Below are 23,718 nucleotides of genomic sequence, written 5' to 3'. Positions count from 1 at the left end.
GCCAGTATCCTTCAGGCATAAGAATAGTGAACACTATGCTTCTTGGGTGCTTATAATTTGAACGATGTAATTTACATTTTTGTTTTATAAACATAAGATTTGATGGCATCTTGATTCTCACAAAACATGAAATTTTTATAATTGTGTAAAGCTTTGGGGAAACTATTTGCAGTGCATCTGAGTTGAAGATCACATCTATCAAACAAAGTGGTGCTGTGTTAATATTTAGCTACATTATCACATCGAGACAAGGATTTATATAAAAAGCAAAACTTTTGAAGACCTGGCAAGGATTGCTGCATTTTTTTCATAAAGGGCCAAAGGTTCACTTTTCAAACTTCAAATAGTGGGCCAGTTCAGAAGTAATGATCTTGGCTCAATAAACCATGGTTTATTAAACTGAGAACAAACACAGAATCTGATCCAATTCTAGTTTTCATATCCTGGTGAGTAGGCAGAGACTAAGGCACAATTTCCTGGTTTCTGTATAACAGGGCACAAATCATTAGACAAGTACCTAAACCAGCACACAATGGAAGGAGAGAAGGGGGGGGGGTCCAGGCACAACGCTCATTTTTTGTTTCATAAATAAATTATGCCAAGATTGTTTTATCTGAACTGGCCCAATTTCTTCAGTTAGTTGTAAAAATAAATAAGAAGGGCCAGAGAGTTTTCCAAAGGAGGGCACCATTCAGTCAAAATTTAACCATGTTAAAATCAGAATGATTTCAATGAGAATTGGTGAAACACATGCTCACTTGTTCAACTGAAATAAAACTTAGAAGTCCTTGGCCGTGCCCAGAACTTACTGGTAGAAATGCAGTGTCCCTCCTATTTTGGCCAAAGCCTGCATTTTAAGTGTGTGTGATCCTTTCAAATTTATCTGTGAAATGTGGCACATATTAATACAAATGTCTTGACAAACCTAAGAAGTAGTGTTATCCTTTGTTTCTCTGGAATTCTATAAATAGCTCAAAATATATGTCAAATACTAATACCGAAAGGTCCTGCTAGATCAATCATGTGTAGACAAAAACAATTGCTACAATTTTCCATGATGACATATTGAAATCATTATATACCTTTCAAAAGCCTTTCCTGGGACTCAGCTACATTTGTAAAGATAAAGCGCTTTATATGCGTTATAACACTATAATACCAGATGGTGCTGTGGAGTCCTGCTTTCTGCCAGAAGGACTTCCCTGTGTGAAGTTTACAACTCATTTAATTAAATCACTTCTTTGATGTGTCTGGATCCAGTCCTAGACTGTCTGAAGTCTGATTTCGCCCTGCCCCACGAAGCAGAATTCTGTCTGCATTGGCAAGATGGGAGAATAATAATGCTAAGATAACTTCCTGGCATTTTATGTCCATGGTTTTAGCAAGCTGGTGAGTGTCCAAAACAACAACACCACAACACATTTTTAAATTACGATAGTCCAGAGAAATAAAGTGACCAGAGAAATAAAGTAGTGGTAATGGTCATCACAAAATATATTATCAGAAATAGTTTTGTTGCCAATGTCAGCAGATAACTGGAGAGGTCCTTGATGGTACACAAGAAATGCTTTCACTTCCACAGCAGGAAATTATCTGGTCTGTAAACAAGCACCTGGACCCAAAGAACATTGCATCTAGTTTCGTGTGCCAAAATGAACTTTGGAGAGGTGTTCCAACACCACCACATCCATATGCCACATAGCAAACATCTTCTGAAACTGTTGGAAACTGCCAGTCAAAGGGAATGAATGAATGAATGCACGAACCACTTGGTTATCAGTGCATTTAAAGCAACTGGTTTGATTCTGGCCAAAATTCCTGGGACAGTGGAATCCAGTCCTCAATACTTTTATTAAACCCCTTTCAAGTTATATTTATGGTCTCATGGTCAACATTGCTTAGCCAGCCTGCTGAAACATAACATATTATCTCAAAGGAGGATAATTGCATGTTTGTGCTGGCATGTTCTAAGGATATCTTCTAGATTGGGTGTTTGGATATCTGTTTAATCTGGTAAAGGCATCTTGGCTGCCTGTCATCAAGGTTTTTTCCACCCAAAATATAAGAAGTGTGATTAAAAGCAAATATCACTGGTTACAAAGTAACAAAAGATGGAAGGAGCCACAGAGTCCAAATAGTAATTTGTGTCTTGTGACCAATAAGGCACATTGATAATGAAAATTGTAAAATGCATATTTCATAGTTAATAAATCACAAAACAGTTTATAACTTAGCATAACTTCCATGATGAATAATAAACATCACTCACTCTATTGACATATTCTGACATATTGTATTAATCTCAGTCTTAACATAAGTCATGTTTGAACTATATGTTCTCCAGTAAGCAAATGAATTTATTATAGTGCCTTGAACTTTGTTGTTCCAATGCATAACGTTCCAGTTTCCATGTAACGCTAAGCCAAACCATGGCTTAGTGCACATGAGCAAACATGTGAGCTCCCAGAGGAGATCACAGCTTCTTTGTTCCTTCTCCAGCTGGTCTGCTACTGTCCTGAATGAAGCCATGGTTTGGTTTAGCAGGTCATTTGGTTTAGCAAGGCTCACGGTTTAGTTCTCTCCAAGCAAACCACAAGCTTTAACTAAGGTTTGCCCTATGGTTCACAGTTCATGGTTTGCCTGGAGAGAGCTACACCACACACTTGGATTCAGTTGATACACTAAGCCAAACTACACTAAGCACTGCACAGCAGCAGAAGGACCAGAGAAGGAGCAAAGTAGCCACGAACGTCTCCCCAGAAGTCCATGCATTTGCTCATCTGTGCTAAGTCATGTGTTAGGTAAGTGTTAGGTACAAATGAACTCTCCCTATAAGTGTATGACCATGCTGCTTTCCTTCTCTGCATGAGATCCAGCGAAGAGGTGAGAGGGCATCTGTTTGTGCAACAGGGCTGCTGCTTCTTCCTCTCCTTCTCCCTTCAGCTCTCAGGATCAGATGCACAGGGAAGAAGACAGGCCAAAATTCCCTTTGATAAGGTGGGTTTCTATTGCACAAGCGGGAAGACATCATTGGAAGTTACCCTCTGACACTTACCATAGTTGTCAAGTTTGTCATATAATCTATGTTCCATACCCTTGGTACCCATATACCCAAAGAACAGAGGGTTTTGTTTTCTGAATCTAAACAGCCACCCAATCTGCAATTAACAAGTGAGAACAAGAACTTCCCTGTTACCTCAAAAATTTCCCTGGGCACCAAACAATTTTCCAGTAAATCATGGCCTACAGTATTTCCATGAATGTAGAGTTTTAGTAATTTGGGGCATGCCCATAAAACATGCAATAGAGTTACTACAGAAGCTCAACATCACTAGCAATGATCACTTAAACCGTGTAGATTCTGTCTAATCTTCCTGTTGTTAGATACCACCTATGTAATGTTTTATAAACAATGAAAGTATAAAGCACACATTTATATGCCAGTATAAAATATACTGGTTGCACATTGCAAGACTGGAATGTTCTTTTTTCCATGGCAAACAACAGGGCAGCCAAATATTTATGTTTTAAAGGATTATGCAGCAGTTTCGGTGGCAATGAAACTTATTTTCCAGCAGCTTTTTTGGGGCCCAGGGTGTCAGGCTCATAAATGCATGCTGACTAAATAATTTCTAACGCAATTACACACATCAATCCAACACCCAGTTTATTGTACAAGAGAAAATAATTCTCTAACTGTCTCCATTGCCTCATCAAAAACCTAAGTAGTTATAGATTTGTGCTTGGTTAGCTGCTGGGATGAAAGGCCACATTGATTTAGCCACTTAATGTTCTCTATTATTATTATCATCATCATTATAATCATCATCATCATTATTATTTAAAATATAGTCTGGAAGCTCTTCCTCCAGATTATGGAAGGAAGGAACACCAGAATGAAATACCAGAAGCATCATCCATATTGATGATAAACTGCTTTGTTGGTTGTGCACTATACATCATAATGACAGGCAAATACCTTTGGCCCTGCAAAACACACCAAACCAAGTGCAACTATTCAGACAGTAATGGAAAAGGCCAGCAGCTGCCCACAGATGCTCCATTATTAGAAATATAACATGGCAGCTACTAGAGTGTAAATCTGCCAAAGGTTTTAAAAACTAGTCCACTTTTATAGGGCTGGAACAGGCAGCATTTGACAGCTACAGTGCCTTCTGCTATTAACAACTTGATATCCCTGCTGCCATAAATAATCAGAACCCTCTGTAAGCACCTCGTCACAATAAGAAGGACCTCAAAGCAAGGCATCAGATGCTCCTCAGCAGCATGTAACTTACCTCAGTGGTCACAGAACTGGGCACCCAGAATTTATGCTTAACATGCCACCAGACTGAGGCCTGCAGTCAAAGTTTTCAAACCTCCTTTGTTGGAGAGGCTGGATGGTTATCTATCAGGGATTCTTTAGTGGCAATTCTTGCATTGCAAGGAGTTGGACTAGATGATGCTTGAGGGTCCTTCCCAATTCTAAGGGTATACGATTTGGAGAGGAGAAAAACTATGAGGGACACATCCACCCTTCGCTCCTTACTTCATAGGAATTTCATGGGGATTCGGATTCAGACGTGCAAGGTCACACTGGTCATCCCTTTGCCAGATCTGTGGCCCAAATGATGCCAAATCAACCCCATTAATTGGAGGTTGTTGGAGATGCATTCCCAGAGGATAACACCCAGTGGTTGGGAAACCTGCTAAATTCATTCCTCCATAAGGATATGATTTTCAACGGAACAGAGAGACCGAAAGAAGGTATTTCACTGGAGGAGACCAGGCTTCGAACAAAAAAGCTTAGCATTCCTGCACTGCTTCAAGGACAGTTTCACTATCAATCATTTTGAGCCAAGGGGAATGTGGAAAGCAGCCAAAGTGCAGCGCAGACCGAGGTGGGGGTGGGGAGTCATTACAATAAGTTAATTTATAAAGTGGAGCTACGTTTTTACAAGACATAGCAAACAAGTGAGGCAGCTCCTAAGAAAAAAACAAAGAGGACCAAGGGCGTCATTGATAGGGGGAAGGGTTTTCAATGGGTTCTTTGGGGATAAAAACCAGATCCTTGGCTGGTATTCAACAAAGTTTTACTCAGAGCAGACCTATCGAAATGAATGGGTGTAACTAAGTCATGTTCATTACCGTATTTTTCGCTCCATAGGACGCTCCTGACCAAAAGACGCACCAAGTTTTTAGAGCAGGAAAACAAGAAAAACAAATCTGACTCAAATTTTGTACTAAACTATTTAAAACAGCAAAGTGTGTGGCTCCTGTCCACTTTGCTGCTTTAAAGCGAGCCATGGTATATAATGATGAGAATGGAAAAAGGACACATTCCATTATAATGTAGCTGTTTTCATTATCACTGGGAAGTCAGTATTGGCAGCAGTCACAAAAACTAAAATTTGAGCATTTTACTCAAGAATATTAATCAAGAATATTAATAGTCAGGGAGAGAAACCAGGGCTGTGCAAATGAGAAGTGCTTGGAGTATGGAGGAACAGCAAAAAGAAGATAATAATAATAATAATAATAATAATAATAATAATAATAATAATAATTTATTATTTATACCCCGCCCATCTGGCTGGGCCTCCCCAGCCACTCTGGGCGGCTTCCAAAAGAATATTAAAATACTGTGAAGCTAAAGATCAAATAATTGTGCTCCAGTTCCTAAATCTCTGAAGTTTTCTCAAAACAGGCATGGTTGTTTTGAAAGGAAGATTCGAAATGGAGTGACTGAGCAAAGAACAGAGGAAAAGAGGGCAGATAAATAGCTTCCATTCAATACCAAGAGAACACAATGTTTTTGGTTTAGTATAGGTGGACTGTACTTGTAAGAATTTGTATAATGAATTATAGAGTTGGAGTGGAATATCAGAGCCTCTTTTCAGCAGTAAAGATTAGCTACTAGGAACATGGTCCACACACACACAGGATGCTTGGTTATAGCTGTGCAGTTTAAACTGTTCCTGAGCCAGATACCTGCTCAGTTTTAGCTGAAATTACTATTACTGGTTTGTGGAGATGCTTTGAGTGTATTTATGACTATTTCCCCAAAACTGTTACTTGAAGAAATCCCCAAACTTACTATTTTTAAACTTCAAATGGTGCTCAGAATCCAGTTAGGCAATCCTTTGCAGTTGAATTAGGAGACACTGAGAGACAGCAATTTGCTGCTCCCCACCCCCACCCTCCACCCCAGGAGCACACAGCCTTCCCTCTGCTTGCAAACCTTGTCGGGACTTCAGGGGAAAGCAAAGTCTGCAGGCAGAGCAGTGTAGCTCCCCACCCCCCACCCCCCAAAAAAGCACCCCAGCAGCACACAGCCTTCCCTCTGCTTGCAAACCTTGCAAACCTTGTCAGGACTTCAGGGGAAAGCAAAGTCTGCAGGCAGAGCAGTGTAGCTCCTCCCCCCACCCCCAAAAAGCACCCCAGCAGCACACAATCTTCCCTCTGCTTGCAAACCTTGCAAACCTTGTCAGGACTTCAGGGGAAAGCAAAGGCTGTAGGCAGAGCAGTGTAGCTCCTCCCCCCACCCCCAAAAAGCACCCCAGCAGCACACAGCCTTCCCTCTGCTTGCAAACCTTGCAAACCTTGTCAGGACTTCAGGGGAAAGCAAAGGCTGTAGGCAGAGCAGTGTGGCTCCTCCCCCCACCCCCAAAAAGCACCCCAGCAGCACACAGCCTTCCCTCTGCTTGCAAACCTTGTCGGGACTTCAGGGGAAAGCAGAGGCTGCCGGCAGAGCCGCGTGGCTCCTCCCCCCACCCCCAAAGAGCAGCCCGGGAGCGCACAGCCTTCCCGCTGTTTGCAAACCTTGTCGGGACTTCAGGGGAAAGCAGAGGCTGCCGGCAGAGCACCGTGGCTCCTCCCCCCAGCCCCAAAGAGCAGCCCGGGAGCACAGGACAACAGCGATTTGGCTCCAGGGAACACACATTCGCTCCATAAGACGCACAGACTTTTTCCCTTACTTTTTAGGAGGGAAAAAGTGCGTCCTATGGAGCGAAAAATACGGTAATTTCAGTCGGTGGTTCAAATCCCCGTGATGGGGTGAGCTCCCATTGCTCGGTCCCTGCTCCTGCCAACCTAGCAGTTCAAAAGCACGTCAAAGTGCAAGTAGATAAATAGGTACCACTCTGGTGGGAAGGTAAACAGTGTTTCCTTCCACTGCTCTGGTTCGCCAGAAGCGGCTTAGTCATGCTGGCCACATGACCCGGAAGCTGTACACCGGCTCCCTTGGCCAGTAAAGCAAGATGGATTCAACGGTCAGGGGTCCTTTACCTTTACTCTGAGAAATGCTTACTTGAATGACACCCACTATGGTGCAAAGTGGGACTTCACTGGGCTTCTAAATCAGAACAACCTATTTGACATTTAGGTAACTCTTCATTTCTAGAGAAGCTGAGAAATCCAAACAAGGAACAGAGAAATTCAAGCACACACCTTGTGAAAATGCCATAGCACCTTTGATTTACAAACGACCATGTAATACCTTCTTGGCTGCCATCAAGTTCATTCCAAGAGCTTAATAAAGCAACAGTCAATTTGACATTAAGTAGCTCTCTTTAAATGTTTTTAATAGTCATAGCCTGAGTAAGCAAGTCTATAGAAAACCTGGCCTGTGTGTGTGTGTGTGTGTGTGTGTGTGTGTGTGTGTGTGTGTATATATATATATATATATATATGCAGGTTTTGGTGTCCTCGGGTGTCTTCCCGTGTAAAAGTTGGGGTGTCTAGGCGACGTTTCGACGAGGTCTCACTCGTCATCTTCAGGCTGGTGCTTTCGGCTTCTTGTTACTGGAACAGAGCAGGATCTCAGTGTTTGAGTTCCTATAAATACTGTTGAGGGGGTGTGGTGTATAGCCTCCAATGTTCTGGGCAGAGAGGAAGTTCCCAGGCTAGTGTGCCTTTTCTTCTTTTGTTCCTTAATTACTTGAGGGATATCTTGAGTGATTTCTTGGGTGATATTCTGAGTACCACTTAGGTGGGTCATTAGGTGTGGATTAGTTGCTAAAGCCTTCGTGTCTTGACATCTTGAGCTTTGTGAAGAGTTTTTCTGAGAAGATGGCTGTACTGCACTTAGTTGTGCTCTGGCTTGGCTTCGTGTATAGGGGCGAGCTGTGGTTTTGTGTCCTGTGCCAGCCAGATCTGTGTAGGGATTGCAGGGGGGTGCAGCATCCGGAGGTGCCACCATGGTTTGGCTACTGGATGGTGTCTGTAATTTATCTGTGGAGAGGGTCTGGGTTTGGGTCTGGTGTGGTTGATTGGTGATGGCGTTCTGTATGCCTCTGGATCTGGTGTCGGTTTTTGTGGGGAGGGCTAATTTCCAGATGTCTGGCAGGCGGGATGTGTCGTCACGCTTGTTCATGTTGTGAGGGTGTTTCTCTATCTCGATGGCTTCCATGATTATTCTCTTGTGGTGATGTTCCATGTTAAAGAGCAATTTGGAATCTGCAAAATTAATTTCGTGTCCTGTTTCTTTCATGTGTTGGAAAAGAGAGGAAGTTTTTTCTTCTTTTTTGACGGCATTCTTGTGTTCTGCGATACGTGCATTTATTCGTCTGTTTGTTTGTCCAATGTACGTGGCTGGGCAGACTTTGCAGGGTATTTCATAGACCCCTTGGTTTTCTAACTGGATTTTATCCTTGGGGTTTCTGAGGATATTGGCTATTTTTTGGTTGGTGCAAAAGGCTGTTTTGATATTGTGTTTATGGAGGATTTTGCTAATTTTATCTGTAGTGCCCTTGATATAAGGAAGGAGGGCCATGCCATTGTTTTCTTCTGTGTCTTGGTTTTTGGGGGGTGTTTCTTTTTGGATTAGCTTCGTAACCCTGTTTTGCTGGTATCCATTGACGATTAACACATTTGAGAGATTCTGTAACTCAGTTGTCAAGTGGTCTTTGTCAGCCAGGCGTTTGGTTCTGGAGATGAGAGTCTTGGCTACGGAGTTTATTTGTGCAGGGTGGTGGTGTGATTGTGCATGTAAGTAGCGGTTGGTGTGTGTGTGTGTGTGTGTGTTTTTTTTCCGGTAGATAGTGTGTCCTAGGGAGCCATCAGGTTTTTTGTAGATTAGGACGTCAAGGAAGGAAAGTTGGTTGTTGGCTTCTATTTCCATAGTGAATTGTATTTTGGGGTGTAGGCTGTTGAGATGTGTGAGGAAGCTATCTAGTTTTTCCTTCCCGTGTGGCCAAATTACAAAGGTGTCGTCAACATATCTGAGCCACAGTTTGGGTTTGTGTTCTGACTTGTCTAAAGCATTGGTTTCAAAGTGTTCCATGTACAGGTTTGCGATGACCGGTGAGAGGGGTGATCCCATAGGTGCTCCTTCTATCTGTTTGTATCTTTGTCCATTGTGGATGAAGTACGTGTTGGTTAGGCAGTGGTTGGTCAGGTCCAGGATGTATTCGGGGGGATTGTATTTGTTTTGAATGGCTGTCAAGGCTTCATTAATGGGCACTTGTGTGAAGAGAGATACAACATCGAAGCTCACAAGTAGGTCATTGGGATGTAGGTTTTGCTTCTTTATTATTTCTATGAACTGGAAGGAGTTTGTAACGTGTGAAGAGATGGATTCTGCATAGGGCTGAAGTTGCTTAGCGAGAAATTTAGCGAGATTTTGTAGAGGTGAGCCTATGGAGCTGACTATTGGTCTGAGTGGTGTTCCTTCTTTGTGTATCTTGGGGAGGCCGTAGAGTTTGGGGCATCTGGATGATTTTTCTCTGGGGATGATTCTTAGCTGGATTTCTTCACTGATAGGAGAGGCTTTTATTTTGGATTTGGTGGTTTTTTCCAGATAGGTGGTGGGATCTGTTTTTATAGGTTGGTAGGTGGGGTCTTGGAGTAGATTTGATAGTTTTGCTTGGTAGTCCGATGTGTTCATCACAACAGTGGCATTACCTTTGTCTGCTGGGAGAATGATTATGTTGTTGTCTTTCCTCAGGTTGGTGAGTGCTTTCTGTTCTTCTTTGTGTAAATTGCTTCTGGGTGGTTTGCTGGAGCAAAGGATGTTGGTGACTTCAAGTCTGATTTTATTGGCTTCATCTGGGTTGATTTTGGTTAGGCTAGCTTCGACTCCGCATATGATGTTTTCCGTGGGGATGCGTCTCGGGGCGACTGCAAAGTTGAAACCTTTGGAGAGTACTTTGGTTTCAGTTGAGGTGAGGATCCTGTCTGATATGTTATGTACTGTTTGTTTCATGGGTTGTTGTGGAGGGTGGCTGGGCTTCTGGCGTTTCTCTAGTTTGTGGAGTTTGTTGGTGTGTCTGTCTGTCTTATGTGAGGTCTCAGTTTCAGCTCTCCAGACGGCTAGTTGTTTGCATTTGTCCCAGAGTGCAGGGTGGATTTTGTTACAGAGTTTGAGGTGAAGAGTGAGCAGATCTTTGTTGGTTTGGTTTAGTAGGTATCTTTTCTTATGTAGTTCGTTTCTGATAAGGGATAGTTCAGTTCGTTTCAGGATCCTTTCGGTAGCTGGGGTTTTAGAGTGGAATTTAAGTTGGAAGCATGTGGGAATTAAGTTGTTGTCTCGGCAGTTGCGTAGGAACAAGAGATCACATAAGATGGTGGCTCTTCGGATTTCTAGTTTCTCGTAGGTTCTTGTCAGCTGGAAGGTTTCCTCCCCGTAGAGGTATATATATATATATATATATATATATATATATATATATATATATATATTCTACTAAACTCCCTCCCCACTATTCTACAGACTTTTTAGATTTGGATGGAAAATTAACCCCATTAATTGGAGGTTGTTTGAGATGCATTCCCAGAGAATAACACCCAGTGGTTGGAAAACCTTCTAAATTAATGATGTCACTTGGAATTGTAAAATGATGTCACTTGGAATTGTAAACTAAACTACAAAGGCCCAAGCAGGAGGGAGGACCCTGGGTAAATTTTGCATCTATTACACACATCAACAGGACTTCCTCCAACCCCAAGTGGTGAATGCAATGTTTATGTCAAGGCCATTCTGAATATATGATGGGATGTAAACCAACAAGCCAATCCCGTACTTGTTTATTGAGAAGTTTGTATTTTGCTTTTTAAGGGGAAGGGTCATGGCTGCCTGGGAGTGGGCCTCAGCCAATAGATTGGGTGGGGCAGGTTCCACAGGGGGGGATCTCAGTGATCACGGGCAGGAGGAGGAGTTATGACCATGTCATTACCAAGGAGGCAGGTTTAGTCGTTGTTTGAGGACTATCCCTGCCTCCAGGTCTGGTCCTGACCGGAAGGATACAGTAATCAGCAAGGGAAACCCACACGACCTGAAAGAGTTGCTGTGCAATGCCAGGTCAATGATGAATAAAACCACTGCCATCCACAACCTGATTGTGGATGGAGGATTTGACCTGGCATGTGTGACAGAGACCTGGTTGGATGAAGCAGATGGGCCTGTCCTTGCCGCTGCTTGCCCACCAGGTTTCTCTTACGCACAGCAACCCAGGTCATGTGGGCGGGGAGGGGGGGTTGCAGTGATTTTTAGGAAGTCATTAGTCTGCACCAGGCGTCCTATTGGGAAGACCCAGTTTTCTGAGTGCATGTTCTGGAAGTTGGGCAATAGGGGCAGTACAGGATTCCTACTGGTGTACCGACCTCCCCGCTGCCCAAGGATTCCCTGCCCGAGCTGCTTCAGGTCGTGGCGGATATGCTCCTGGAGACACCTAGCTTGGTTGTCCTGGGGGATTTTAACATCCATGCCGACACGACCTTACAAGGGGCCGCTCGGGACTTCGGGGAAAGCATGGCCTCCATGGGGCTGTCCCTGAATAAGTTTGGCCCAACTCATAGCCGTGGACATGCCTTAGACTTGGTGTTCACCTCTATGGATGTTGGTGATCTGACACTAACTAAAAGGGAAACAAAAGAAGTGCCATGGTCAGATCACTTCCTGGTGCAACTGGACTTCTCCGCAACCCTTCCCCTCTGCAGGGAGGTGGGACCGATTCGGATGGTCCGCCCCCGCCACTTAATGGATCCAATTGGCTTCCAGAGAGTTGTAGGGGATGCTTTATCCCAAGTTGATAGCCTTTCAGCTGATTCCCTGGTGGCACGCTGGAATGCGGAGTTAACCAGGGCTATTGACTGTCTGGCTCCGAAGCGCCCTCTCCGATTGCATGGAGCCCGGACAGCCCCATGGTTTTCCCCGGAGCTGAGGGTGATGAAACAATCGTTGAGACGGCTAGAGCACCGGTGGCGGAAAACTCATTCTGAATCAGACTGGACACGGGTTAGAGCTCAACGTCAAGCCTACCAAGTGGCAATGGCGACGGCGAAGAGGGCCTTCTTCGCCGCCTCCATTGCATCTGCAGAAAACAGCAGCAGGAGACTTTTTCAGGTGGTTCGCAATCTATCGGAACCACCTGTACCACCGGGGCCTGGTAGGGACCCCAAGATCTCCTGCAATGCTTTTGCAAAGTTTTTTGCAGATAAAATCGCTCCGATTCAGAAGGAGGTAGACTCCACCATGGGAGCAGGGCCAGGGCGGGAGAATGCTAGAGTTCTGTCTGGTCCTGTTACATGGGATCAGTTCCAATCTGTTACCTCCGAGGATGTGGACAGGCTGCTTGGACAAGTGAAACCGACCACCTGTCTCCTGGATCCTTGCCCATCCTGGCTGATAAAAGCGAGCCGGGAAGGGCTGGGCGATGGGCTCTGTGGGGTGGTGAATGCTTCCCTCTGTGAGGGAGCCTTCCCAGACCCGCTGAAAGAGGCGGTCATTAAACCGCTTCTTAAAAAAACATCTTTAGACCCGGCCAATTTGGCCAACTATCACCCAGTCTCAAATCTGCCATTCTTGGGCAAGGTGATTGAGCGGGTGGTTGCTGAACAACTCCAAGCACGCCTGGAGGAAACGGACCATTTGGATCCCTTCCAATCGGGACTCAGGCCTCACCATGGGACTGAAACTGCCTTGGTCGCGCTGGTTGATGATCTCCGGCGGGCTAGGAACAAAGGTGAGAGCTGTTTCCTAGTTCTGCTGGATCTCTCAGCAGCCTTTGACACCATCGACCATAACATCCTTCTGGACCGTCTAGAGGGGCTGGGAGCTGGGGGCACTGTCATACAGTGGTTCCGCTCCTTCCTCCTGGGCCGTGTCCAGAAAGTGGTGGTGGGGGATGAGTGTTCAGACCCCTGGGCTCTCACTTGTGGGGTGCCTCAAGGTTCTGCCCTCTCCCCCATGCTTTTTAATATCTATATGAAGCCGCTGGGAGAGATCATCAAGGGGTTTGGACTGGGTGTTCATCAGTATGCAGATGACACCCAGCTCTACCTCTCCTTTAAATCAGAACCAGTGAAGGTCCTGTGTGAGTGCCTGGAGGCGGTTGGAGGATGGATGGCGGCTAACAGATTGAGGTTGAATCCTGACAAGACAGAAGTACTGTTTTGGGGGGACAGGGAGTGGGTTGGTGTGGGGGATTCCCTGGTCTTGAATGGGGTAACTGTGCCCCTGAAGGACCAGGTGCGCAGCCTGGGAGTCATTCTGGGCTCACAGCTGTCCGTCCATGGAGGCGCAGGTTAACTCTGTGTCCAAGGCAGCTGTCTACCAGCTCCACCTGGTACGCAGGCTAAGACCCTACCTGCCCGCGAACTGTCTCGCCAGAGTGGTGCATGCTCTAGTTATCTCACGCTTGGACTACTGCAATGCGCTCTACGTGGGGCTACCTTTGAAGGTGACCCGGAAACTGCAATTAATCCAGAATGCGGCAGCTAGACTGGTGACTGGGAGTGGCCGCTGGGACCACATAACACCGGTTCTGAGAGATCTACATTGGCTCCCAGTACGTTTCTGAGCACGATTCAAAGTGTTGGTGCTGACCTTTAAAGCCCTAAACGGCCTCGGTCCTGTATACCTGAAGGAGCGTCTCCACCCCCAATGTTCAGCCCGGACACTGAGATCCAGCGCCGAGGGCCTTCTGGTGGTTCCCTCATTGCAAGAAGCAAAGCTATAGGGAACCAGGCAGAGGGCCTTCTCGGTAGTGGTGCCCGCCCTGTGGAACGCCCTCCCATCAGATGTCAAAGAGATAAATAATTACCTGACATTCAGAAGACATCTTAAGGCAGCCCTGTTCAGGGAAGTTTTTAATATGTAACGCTGTACTGTTTTTAACACTGATTGGGAGCCGCCCAGAGTGGCTGGGGAAACTCAGCCAGATGGGCGGGGTATAAATAATATATTATTATTATTATTATTATTATTATTATTATTATTATTATTATCTGCACAAAGAGCATGGATCACACTTAAGTTTTTCCCCAGGCCTCTGCAAATCCTCAAACAATGCCAAAACATTACTCTTTATGTGTAAACGTTCTGGAAGAGAAAACACATCTTGAGAAAAGCTTTCTACATTCCCAAGCAAAGTGATGAAACCAGCAGCTTCAGTCTCCGTCCGTTTTGAAAAGCTAGCAATAACTACACACAGCCAAAGCACCTTTTGCATCTGGAAGAAAGGAACACATTCATTTGCTGAAAATCCAGCTCATGTCTAAAGTGACACTTTTATTTTCAGAAACTGTTTTGTGGCTAAAAACAGCCACAATGCTACTTTCCAGAAATGTCCTGGCAATCTCATATTGCAGACTGCTGGGATAACTCAAAGCATATTGAAGGGAAGGCACTCGGTGTTGTGATTGTAATTCTCTGCCAGGGGTGGGGGTGGGGATTACATTAAACTAAGTGATTATCAGAGGCCAGAGAAATAGCAAATGGAGCCAAGTGCTTTAATACACGCTGCCATTGCAGGGGGCTGGATGGTGGAAAGCAAGAAGGAAATCAGCCATCACCTTTAAAAGGGCCATGGTTTTATTTCCCCATAATAATCCTGAAACATAGGCTAGGATGAGATAGTTGTACTGCTTTATATGACCAGCACAATGTTTCTTCATGAACATCATGGCTAAGCAGGGTTTGCAATTTATGTCCTCCTAGTCTAAAGCCAGTGGGACACAGGTGGCGCTGTGGGTTAAACCACAGAGCCTAGGACTTGCTGATCAGAAGCTTGGCGGTTCAAATCCCCGCGACGGGGTGACCTCCTGTTGCTCGGTCCCTGCTCCTGCCAACCTAGCAGTTCAAAAGCACGTCAAAGGGCAAGTAGATAAATAGGTACTACTCCAGCGGGAAGGTAAACAGCGTTTCTGTGCGCTGCTCTGGTTCACCAGAAGCGGCTTAGTCATGCTGGCCACATGACCTGGAAGCTGTACGCTGGCTCCCTCGGCCAATAAAGCGAGATGAGCGCTGCAACCCCAGAGTCGGTCATGACTGGACCTAATGGTCAGGGGTCCCTTTACCTTCAGTCTAAAGCCAACCATCTTTCAGAAGAACCTAAGAGCTCTGCTGCATCAGGCCAGTGGGCTATCTAGTCCAGCATTCTGTTCTCACAAGGACCAATCAGAGGCCCACAGGAAGCCCACAACCAGGACCTAAGTTGCAACAGTACAGATTCTCAGAAAGTGGTATTCAGAGGCATAGCCCACTGCATCACACTGCTCTGAGCATTTCATCTCTGAAAACCAGTTACTGGTAACAACAGGAGAGGAGAGTGCTATTGCCTTCAGGTTCTGCTTGCAGGCAGCGGTGACACAGGGTGCCCCTGAAATTTGAGAGCCCAAAGTCCACCACTGCCTGCATGGAGTACCTGAAGGCAATAGCACTCTCCCCTCCTTTTGTTCCCAGTAACTGGTTTTCAGAGGTTTATTGCCTCCAGCACTGGTTGGCCTTTAGCTTGATCTGGCTGGGGCTCTTTCCTGTGTTCTGACCAGGGCCTTTTTCTTAAAGTCCTCAGACAACCACCAGCCTCTCACTCTCTGCTCATTTTATTCTGCAATGCCTTATGGGGTTCATTTTTATTTGCCTATTTAATATATTTGTATAGCGCTTAATCCTCAAAACAGTCTCCAAGAGGTTTACAAAAAACCAAATACAATATTTATAACAATGAAACTGACAAGCTACAATATAATACAATGTAATGCTGTATCAAACAAAACAGCAACAAAACCCTAAAAAGCAAAAACAGAGCAGCACATTTAGAAACATCTTTAGGGTCATAAGATGTTATTGGGGCAGGCCCTGAATAGCCTGCTTGGTCCATTGTCTTGCAGCTGGCGAGAGAATCTAATTTGTAGTTAATTTATGGGTTTCATATCAGTAATTTAGGTACTGAGCAGGCCTTTTCCCAATGGCTTCTCAGAAATGTGAGACAACCACCACCACCTGCCATTAATCTTTTTTTCAAAATCCAGCCGTCCTCAAAAGAATGCGATCAATAAGCATGTGAAATGTAAAGCAAACATCATGACTAGCCTACCAGTGTTATGTCTTGTACCCAGCTGTGAATGACCCATTGCTTATCAAAGTACAAATGGCTAAGGTAAATATTAAACTAAATTCTTCAGATTCCATTCGCCTACAGGGTTGGCACCTGTAGCTTCACCTGATTTATAAGCAAAAAAATCTGTGGGGAAGGCACCACCTTCTGGGCCAGACTGGACATTCAGGGGAAACCTAACTACAGAAACCTGAATATAACATGTGGAGGGGAACTGATAGTGATGGTGTGTACTTAACCCAGGCATAGGCAAACTCGGCCCTCCAGATGTTTTTGAGGCTACAACTCCCACCACCCCTGACCACTGGTCCTGTTAGCTAGGGATGATGGGAGTTGTAGTCCCAAAACATCTGGAGGGCCGAGTTTGCCTATGCCAGACTTAACCTTCTTCCCACCCAGCACTTCTCCCTTGCATTCCACCTCCACAGCTGATTTTCTCCTAGCTATTATTATTATGACAATTTATTACTCATCCTTCATCCCCTGGTCCCAGGTCAGGTTATAGCAATTAAAACACAATGTTAAAAACATTTTAAGGCAACTTAAATTTACAGAACTAAAGGGGGGGGGGGCTCCTAAACAATGACAATACAGTGGACCCTCTAGTTACATACTGCCCTGGATACATAAAGTTTGGGTTACAAATGCTGCAAACCTGGAAGTGTATGCTTCCGCATTTCGCCGTGTATGCCCAGAAGTGCACTTTGGCCAGGCTCCTAACAGAATATTAAAAACACAATAAAACATCAAACATTAAAAACTTCCCTAAACAGAGTTGCCTTCAGATGTTTTGCAAAAGTCAGATACAGTGGTACCTCGGGTTACAGACGCTTCAGGTTACAGACTCCACTAACACAGAAATAGTACATCAGGTTAAGAACTTTGCTTCAGGATGAGAACAGAAATCGCTCAGTGGCAGCGCAGTGGCAGCGGGAGGCCCCATTAGCTAAAGTGGTACCTCAGGTTAAGAACAGTTTCAGGTTAAGAACGGACCTCCAGAACGAATTAAGTTGTTAACCCGAGGTACCACTGTAGTTGTTTATTTCATTGACATCTGATGCGAGGGCATTCCACAAGGTGGGCGCCACTACCGGGAAGGCCCTCTGCCTGGTTCCCTGTAACCTCACTTCTCACAGTGAGGGAACCACCAGAAGGCCTTCAGAGTCTGAGGAAGACTGTGTGTTATGTACTGTGTATTATGTACTGAGCTAGGATTCTAGAATGCAGCAACTGGGTTGGCCTGCAGGAGCAGCCCAATCAGGCTCTATGAGGGAAGCAGAGTCAGCCAATCACACGGGACCCATTGTGTAAATAATGTATATAAAGCCTGAGGTTTTCGGGGAGAATTCACTGTTTATGAGATGCAATAAAGAGCATGAAATCACTATGCGACTCTGAGTATATTTCACTGTGCCTGTGCCATCAGCTGCCCAGGTGCCAACTGTTGATAGACTGACTAGAAGGCAAACAGCCACAGTCTGTATAGCAGCAGATTTACTTTGGGTTTTGCTTTACTTTTTTGGATTTTTCAAGGTCTGAGGAAATCCAAATTTAGTCAACAAAAGCATGGATGCCCAGAAATCTTGGACTCAGACAGCCTCAGATGCATGGTAAAGTTCAGGGCGGACAAGCCCAGAGTCAAGCCATCATTCCACAGAGTTCATGAGGCTTATCTACATAACACTGTTTTTCTCGCAGCAAACACAGGTTTAACTGACAATTACCCTCCGAACCCTCTGGCAAACTTTGGTGATCAGCATCTCTCAGGGCATTTGAAGTCTCAAACAAGGTCTTGGATTACAACCTGTCTTTCTGGGCTTTATCTGAGCTGCCTGAAGCTAAGGGGTAAATGAGATCCCGTTAAAGACTGCAATCTGGCTATAGCTGACAATACAAGAAATGGGATACTGTGATCTTGGTCTGGGCAGAATAGCAATTTTCCAGCAGATGTGTGTGTGTTGGTATAATATAATGTGTATAAATATAATGAGTTGTGGTGAAGCAGAAAAATACCCTCTATCATTACTGCCCAAGAGGCCCAAGCAAGGGAAAATGTGCATATGTCAGTTTTTTAGTCTACACCATCATTTTCACAGACATAAACTACCATAAACTCAGAGCCTTTTGCCTTCCCTCTGATTTCAAACTGAATTCATGAAAAGCAAACCTTTTTACAAGCCGGGTCTCTGCTTAAACAGTGCATTTTCTCTAGCAATACACTCCACTGCTCTGCTCTTAATAAAATCCACCCCTACGACAGAGCTAACAAAACCAAGGCATGGAAATTTGTTCGTTTTTAGCCGTGAGCCACATTCATCAGGACTGCAGTGCAGGATGAGTTGCATTGCCTTCCTTGTTCCCATCCTTAACTAAGGTCAGTGTAAAACCTTTAACTGGGTCTTTCTGCTTTGGTTTCTGGGGCTGTCTGTCACCATAATAACTTACATACATTGTAATGCTGTGCAACAGTGAAGGAGAATAGATAGAAATACAGCGGTACCTCGGGTTACAGATGCTTCAGGTTACAGACACTTCAGGTTACAGACTCTGCCAACCAAGATATAGTACCTCGGGTTAAGAACTTTGCTTCAAGATGAGAACAGAAATCGTGCGGTGGCGGCGCAGCGGCAGCAGGAGGCCCCATTAGCTAAAGAGGTGCTTCAGGTTAAGAACAGTTTCAGGTTAAGAATGGACCTCCAGAACGAATTAAGTTCTTAACCCGAGGTACCACTGTAAAAGTAAAGTTGTAATATGATAACCAGTAATATGATAACCAGTCAAGCAAGGATGAATGAGCTGGAAACAGATGTTTGGACCTGGTGGTCAGAGCCAGTTCAACTATCTAGGCCCAGGCCAGCTCCCAGTGACGGGGACTGCAGTCCAACATCTGGAGGGCCACAGGTTCCCCATCTGGTAGGGAACAGCCATCTGGATTAGCAGAATCCTAGTGCTGTGGGCTGTGTTAGAAGCCTGTGTCTAGACTCTTACAAACAGGCCTATACCTTTCTTGGCTTTACCAATTCTTTATTCAGCATTTTAGACCTAACCACCTAGACTGAGCTTCCCTGACCTCACCAGCAGCTTAAGGAAACACATTCCTGTCCTCTTCTACTATTACACTGCTTCTAGCACGTCTGGTATCTAATGCTAACTGAAGCTGTGCTTCAGAATCCTCTGATATAACGGGGGGGGGGGGAGTCCTGTCTCACCGACAGTGGCAAAAGTCCCTGAACCAGTCCTACATGGGATTTAGGAGACAAGGGCACATTCCAAACCAAAAAGGCAGCTGCTCTCTGGAGTGGCAATCCTATACCCTCTTTCCTTAGAGTAAGTCTCATTTAACTAAATGGGGACTACGTCTATGGAGGTATGCACAGGACTGCAATCAGCCAAATTCATTGATTTTCATTGGGAGTCAGAAGTCTCCAAGTGTATTTTTTATTGTTATAAACTGTACTTTTGAATAAACACACAGACACACATGTATATACACACCAAAGAAATCTCCAGGTGTCGATTTTGTACCTGGGATATCCAAATCTCTCTTAAAATAGTGGGGAAGGGTTATTATACCTCCGTTTTGTCCCCAAGCATGATGGATGGCTTTCTCCACATCGCCCAACTCTGCAAACATCCCCCTAAGTGTTTCTGCCTGATCTCTTGCTCCACATTGTGCAGAGTCTGGCAGTCACAAACAAATGAAACAAACTATTCCGTTGGCTAAATCGTCCTGCGTCCAAAATCAATTGGTCTTCAGAATGTGTGTTTCAACTGATATCTATCAATAACCTCTGAAACCATGCAAGGATTATGCAGGTATTCGGTGGCAGAAGAGGAGAATGTACAGTATATTGTTATAATAGCGAAACAAGTCAGAATACTCCAAATTGGCTGAGAATTGAAAATAAAACCCAAGCCATCTTTCTTGGCCATTACCCTGGACATTCAGGCTCTGAGTGGCCTCCAGCATGGTTTCCTGACTGGCTTGGGATCCATTATGATCCATTAGCAGCCTCCAGGTCACAGCATTTCTACTCATGGCTAATGAGTACTTGGGTCTTGAGCATTTCTAAGCAAGATTCAGTTTTCTGCTTGACCCATCTTCCTTAACTTCAGCTCCTATTCTGCCGTATCCAATTCTCACATCATTATGGGTTTCCTATTTGAATTCTGACCAGGCGCCATTTTCCTGTAAATTCTAATTAGAGAGAAAAACAACGGATTGGATCCAAAGGACATTTAGTTATTTCCATTGATACGTCACATTGATTTAAATGTTTACCTGCTGATTTCAATGGGACTAAAGTGTGACTAACTTCTTCTACATGCAAGCTAAAAAGAATTTCACCAGTGTTTTATCCAATATCTTCTATGATCACAAGAGAATATACAAACATAGGAAGCCATTTTATACTGAGTCAGACTATTGGTCCATCTAGCTCTGACTGGCAGCAGATCTCCAGGCTTTCAGAGAGGGGACATTCCCAGCCCTTCTTGGAGATGCCACCGATTAAAACTGGGACCTTCTGCATCCAAAGCAGATGCTGAACCACTGAACCATGGTCCTTCCCTCACAACATATAGGGCAGGGGTCAGCAACCTTTTTCAGCCATGGACCAGTCCACCGTCCCTCAGACCATGTGGTGGGCCAGACTATTTTTTTTTGGGGGGGGGGAATGAACGAATTCCTATGCCCCACAAATAACCCAGAGATGCATTTTAAATATAAGCACACATTCTACTCATGTAAAAACACGCTGATTCCCAGACCGTTCGCGGGCCGGATTGAGAAGGCGATTGGGCCACATCCAGCCCACTGGCCTTAGGTTGCCTACCCCTGATATAGGGGTTATGTTACAGTATGAAAAACAGGGCAAATAAAGAAGATACAGGGTTGTATTCAGCATGGCATCATGTCAGGGACCTCTTAGCACAAGAATTACAGCTCAACACTCCATGAACCCCTAAATTTATTCTGGGACGTCCCCCCCCGCAACCCTCTGGAGCACATCTGGGGAGGGGAGGGGCTGCCGCGCATTGGGAGGAGGGGAAGTCCCATTGTGCTAGAGGTAATCCTTGTGCTAATGCAACAAGTCAGTTGAGTAACACCTACAGGTCCCTGGACGGCGCACAACAAGCATTAAAAGCACAATTAACAACCAACATTAAAAAAGACATCATTGTCAACAATCAAAGAGATAAAGCAAGCACCATGCATTTCATCCTTCCCCAGAGACATAGCTGTCAACTTTTCCCTTTTTTAAAGTGAAATTCCCTTATTCCGGTTAGAATTCCTTGCAAGAAAAGGGAAAACTTGACAGCTATGCCCAGAGTTGAGCATGCACTACAAAGGGAGAGGCATGCCAGTTAGCTGTTTTTGTCATTGTGTGCAGCAGCAAATAAATAAATAAAGGAGGAGGGTGGCTTCTGCTGGGGTGGCCGATATTGTTACGTGGTCGAGGCAAAGCTTGGCTCTCTGCTTTCTCTGCCAGGGCTCTGAAACAATGGCATCTTTATTACAGGGTGCCTAAATAAATAATACAGCCCTCAAATACAAGAGAGAGAAGGAGACTTCTATTCTGAAAAGTTCTCAAACTAAGAACTGCTTATGGCTTGGAGCATATTTATAATTACTTGGGGTGGTGGTAAGTCTCACTGAACTCAAAGGGGCTTCCTTGTGACACGCACACTATTGCACTGTTAATCATTTAATCAAACCCAGAAATTAAAAATACACTGGCTGGATAGAACAATAGATAACCACCACAGTTACATCACACAATGGATGCTCGGCCATAACACGTGTACAACTACATTCCACAGTTGAAGGCTAAGATTACAATGCTCAGTGTGTGGGTGGGTGCTGGCAATCTCTCAGACAGAATAGATTTCATTTTGACCATACAATGATGAATTCTTAAAAAGAGTGACGCAGCATTGAGGGAAGACCTTTGAATGACGTTGAGGAAACCAGTAATAATGAGCATTTAGCTCACATGCACAGAGAACCACAATTGTGTTCATGCATTATCACGGTTTCTGAGAGCAAGGAGGATTCAAAACACTTTTGCCCAAATTCACTTAGAATCCCCTGAGTATGGAAAGGCAGGAAGTGGAACAGGCCCATGCAGAGACATGAGGGGTTGGGTATGGGTGCATATTTCATCACAACTTTAAGCCCACATGTTTTCCAGCCCAAATGCCTGAATGGGGTTGTTGGTTTTTTTGCATGTTATTACCTATACAGTAAAAGGTAAAGGTACCCCTGACCATTAGGTCTGGTCACGGACAACACTGGGGTTGGGGCACTCATCTCGCTTTATTAGCCAAGGGAGCCGGCGTACAGCTTCCGGGTCATGTGGCCAGCATGACTAAGCCACTTCTGGTGAACCAGAGCAGCACACGGAAATGCCATTTACCTTCCTACTGGAGCGGTACCTATTTATCTACTTGCACTTTGGCGTGCTTTTGAATTGCTAGGTGGGCAGGAGCAGGGACCGAGCAACAGGAGCTCACCCCGTTGCAGGGATTCGAACTGTCAACCTTCTGATCAGCAAGCCCTAGGCTCTGTGGTTTAACCCACAGCCACCCTCATTCCTTAGCCTATACAGTACACACCAACAAATCTGTATGTAGTGGCATCTTAATTCTAACAGAAAAAGGGGCACAGCATATCACACACCCTGAGATTTGACCCCAAATCCTGAGTATTCAATGATTTCTACTTTAAATGAAAGATTAGTCAAATTCCAGTTCTCCCAGAAATACATTAGCATCTAAGATGGAAAACATATTTTTAAAACAACCTGTTGAAGAATATGGATTTAAGTGAAGACAGGGTAGGCAATGGAATTTAAACAGCAGTCAGTCAGATTAATGTTTCTGGCAAGAGTGGCTCTTTTGAGGGAATTCTCATCCTATCTTCAGGATTATTTTTTTAGAAAATAGGCCCCTTTCCCCAACCACAGCAGCCATCCTCGTAAACATCACATTCACTCACTATTGGATCACACGTGTTAACATGGTGAAGAAACTGTTGCGATTCCCATGTTCCTTTGGACAGAATGAACTAATAATCCAAATAATAGGTACTCTTTCAAATGGACACTCTTCTTTTGCATAAAATAATCTTCTAGATCAGGGATGAACAACCTTTTTCTGCTTGTCAGGAACATAACTGGCCAGAACCTATATCCCAGTGGTGGGTAGACCTGGAGTACGTGAGGCCACCCCACTTTTCCTCTCACTTTCTGACAAGCTATAGGCAGACTTGCTGATATGGCAGCATCAATGTGGATTACAGGAGCTAAAAAAGACTTGGTGTCTGCTGTAACATCTAGTTCCATTAGTGTACAAAGTGCTCCATTTCCAGGTGAAATGA

At 44.6% G+C, this 23,718-nt stretch overlaps 2 protein-coding genes across 4 annotated transcripts in view; one reads left to right on the top strand and one right to left on the bottom strand.

The window, feature by feature from the left end:
• Positions 1 to 23,718, top strand: part of GDF9 (growth differentiation factor 9) — a 57,939-nt gene that overhangs the window by 6,317 nt on the left and 27,904 nt on the right. The window lies entirely within an intron of this gene.
• The window catches only part of SHROOM1 (shroom family member 1), a 52,923-nt gene that overhangs the window by 20,195 nt on the left and 9,010 nt on the right, over positions 1 to 23,718 (bottom strand). The gene's annotated exons all lie outside the window — the stretch shown is intronic.

This window comes from Podarcis liolepis, assembly GCF_965112155.1.
Source record: "Podarcis liolepis genome assembly, chromosome: 2".
Taxonomy (NCBI): Eukaryota; Metazoa; Chordata; class Lepidosauria; order Squamata; family Lacertidae; genus Podarcis; species Podarcis liolepis.
This window is presented reverse-complemented; position numbering and strand designations above follow the sequence as displayed.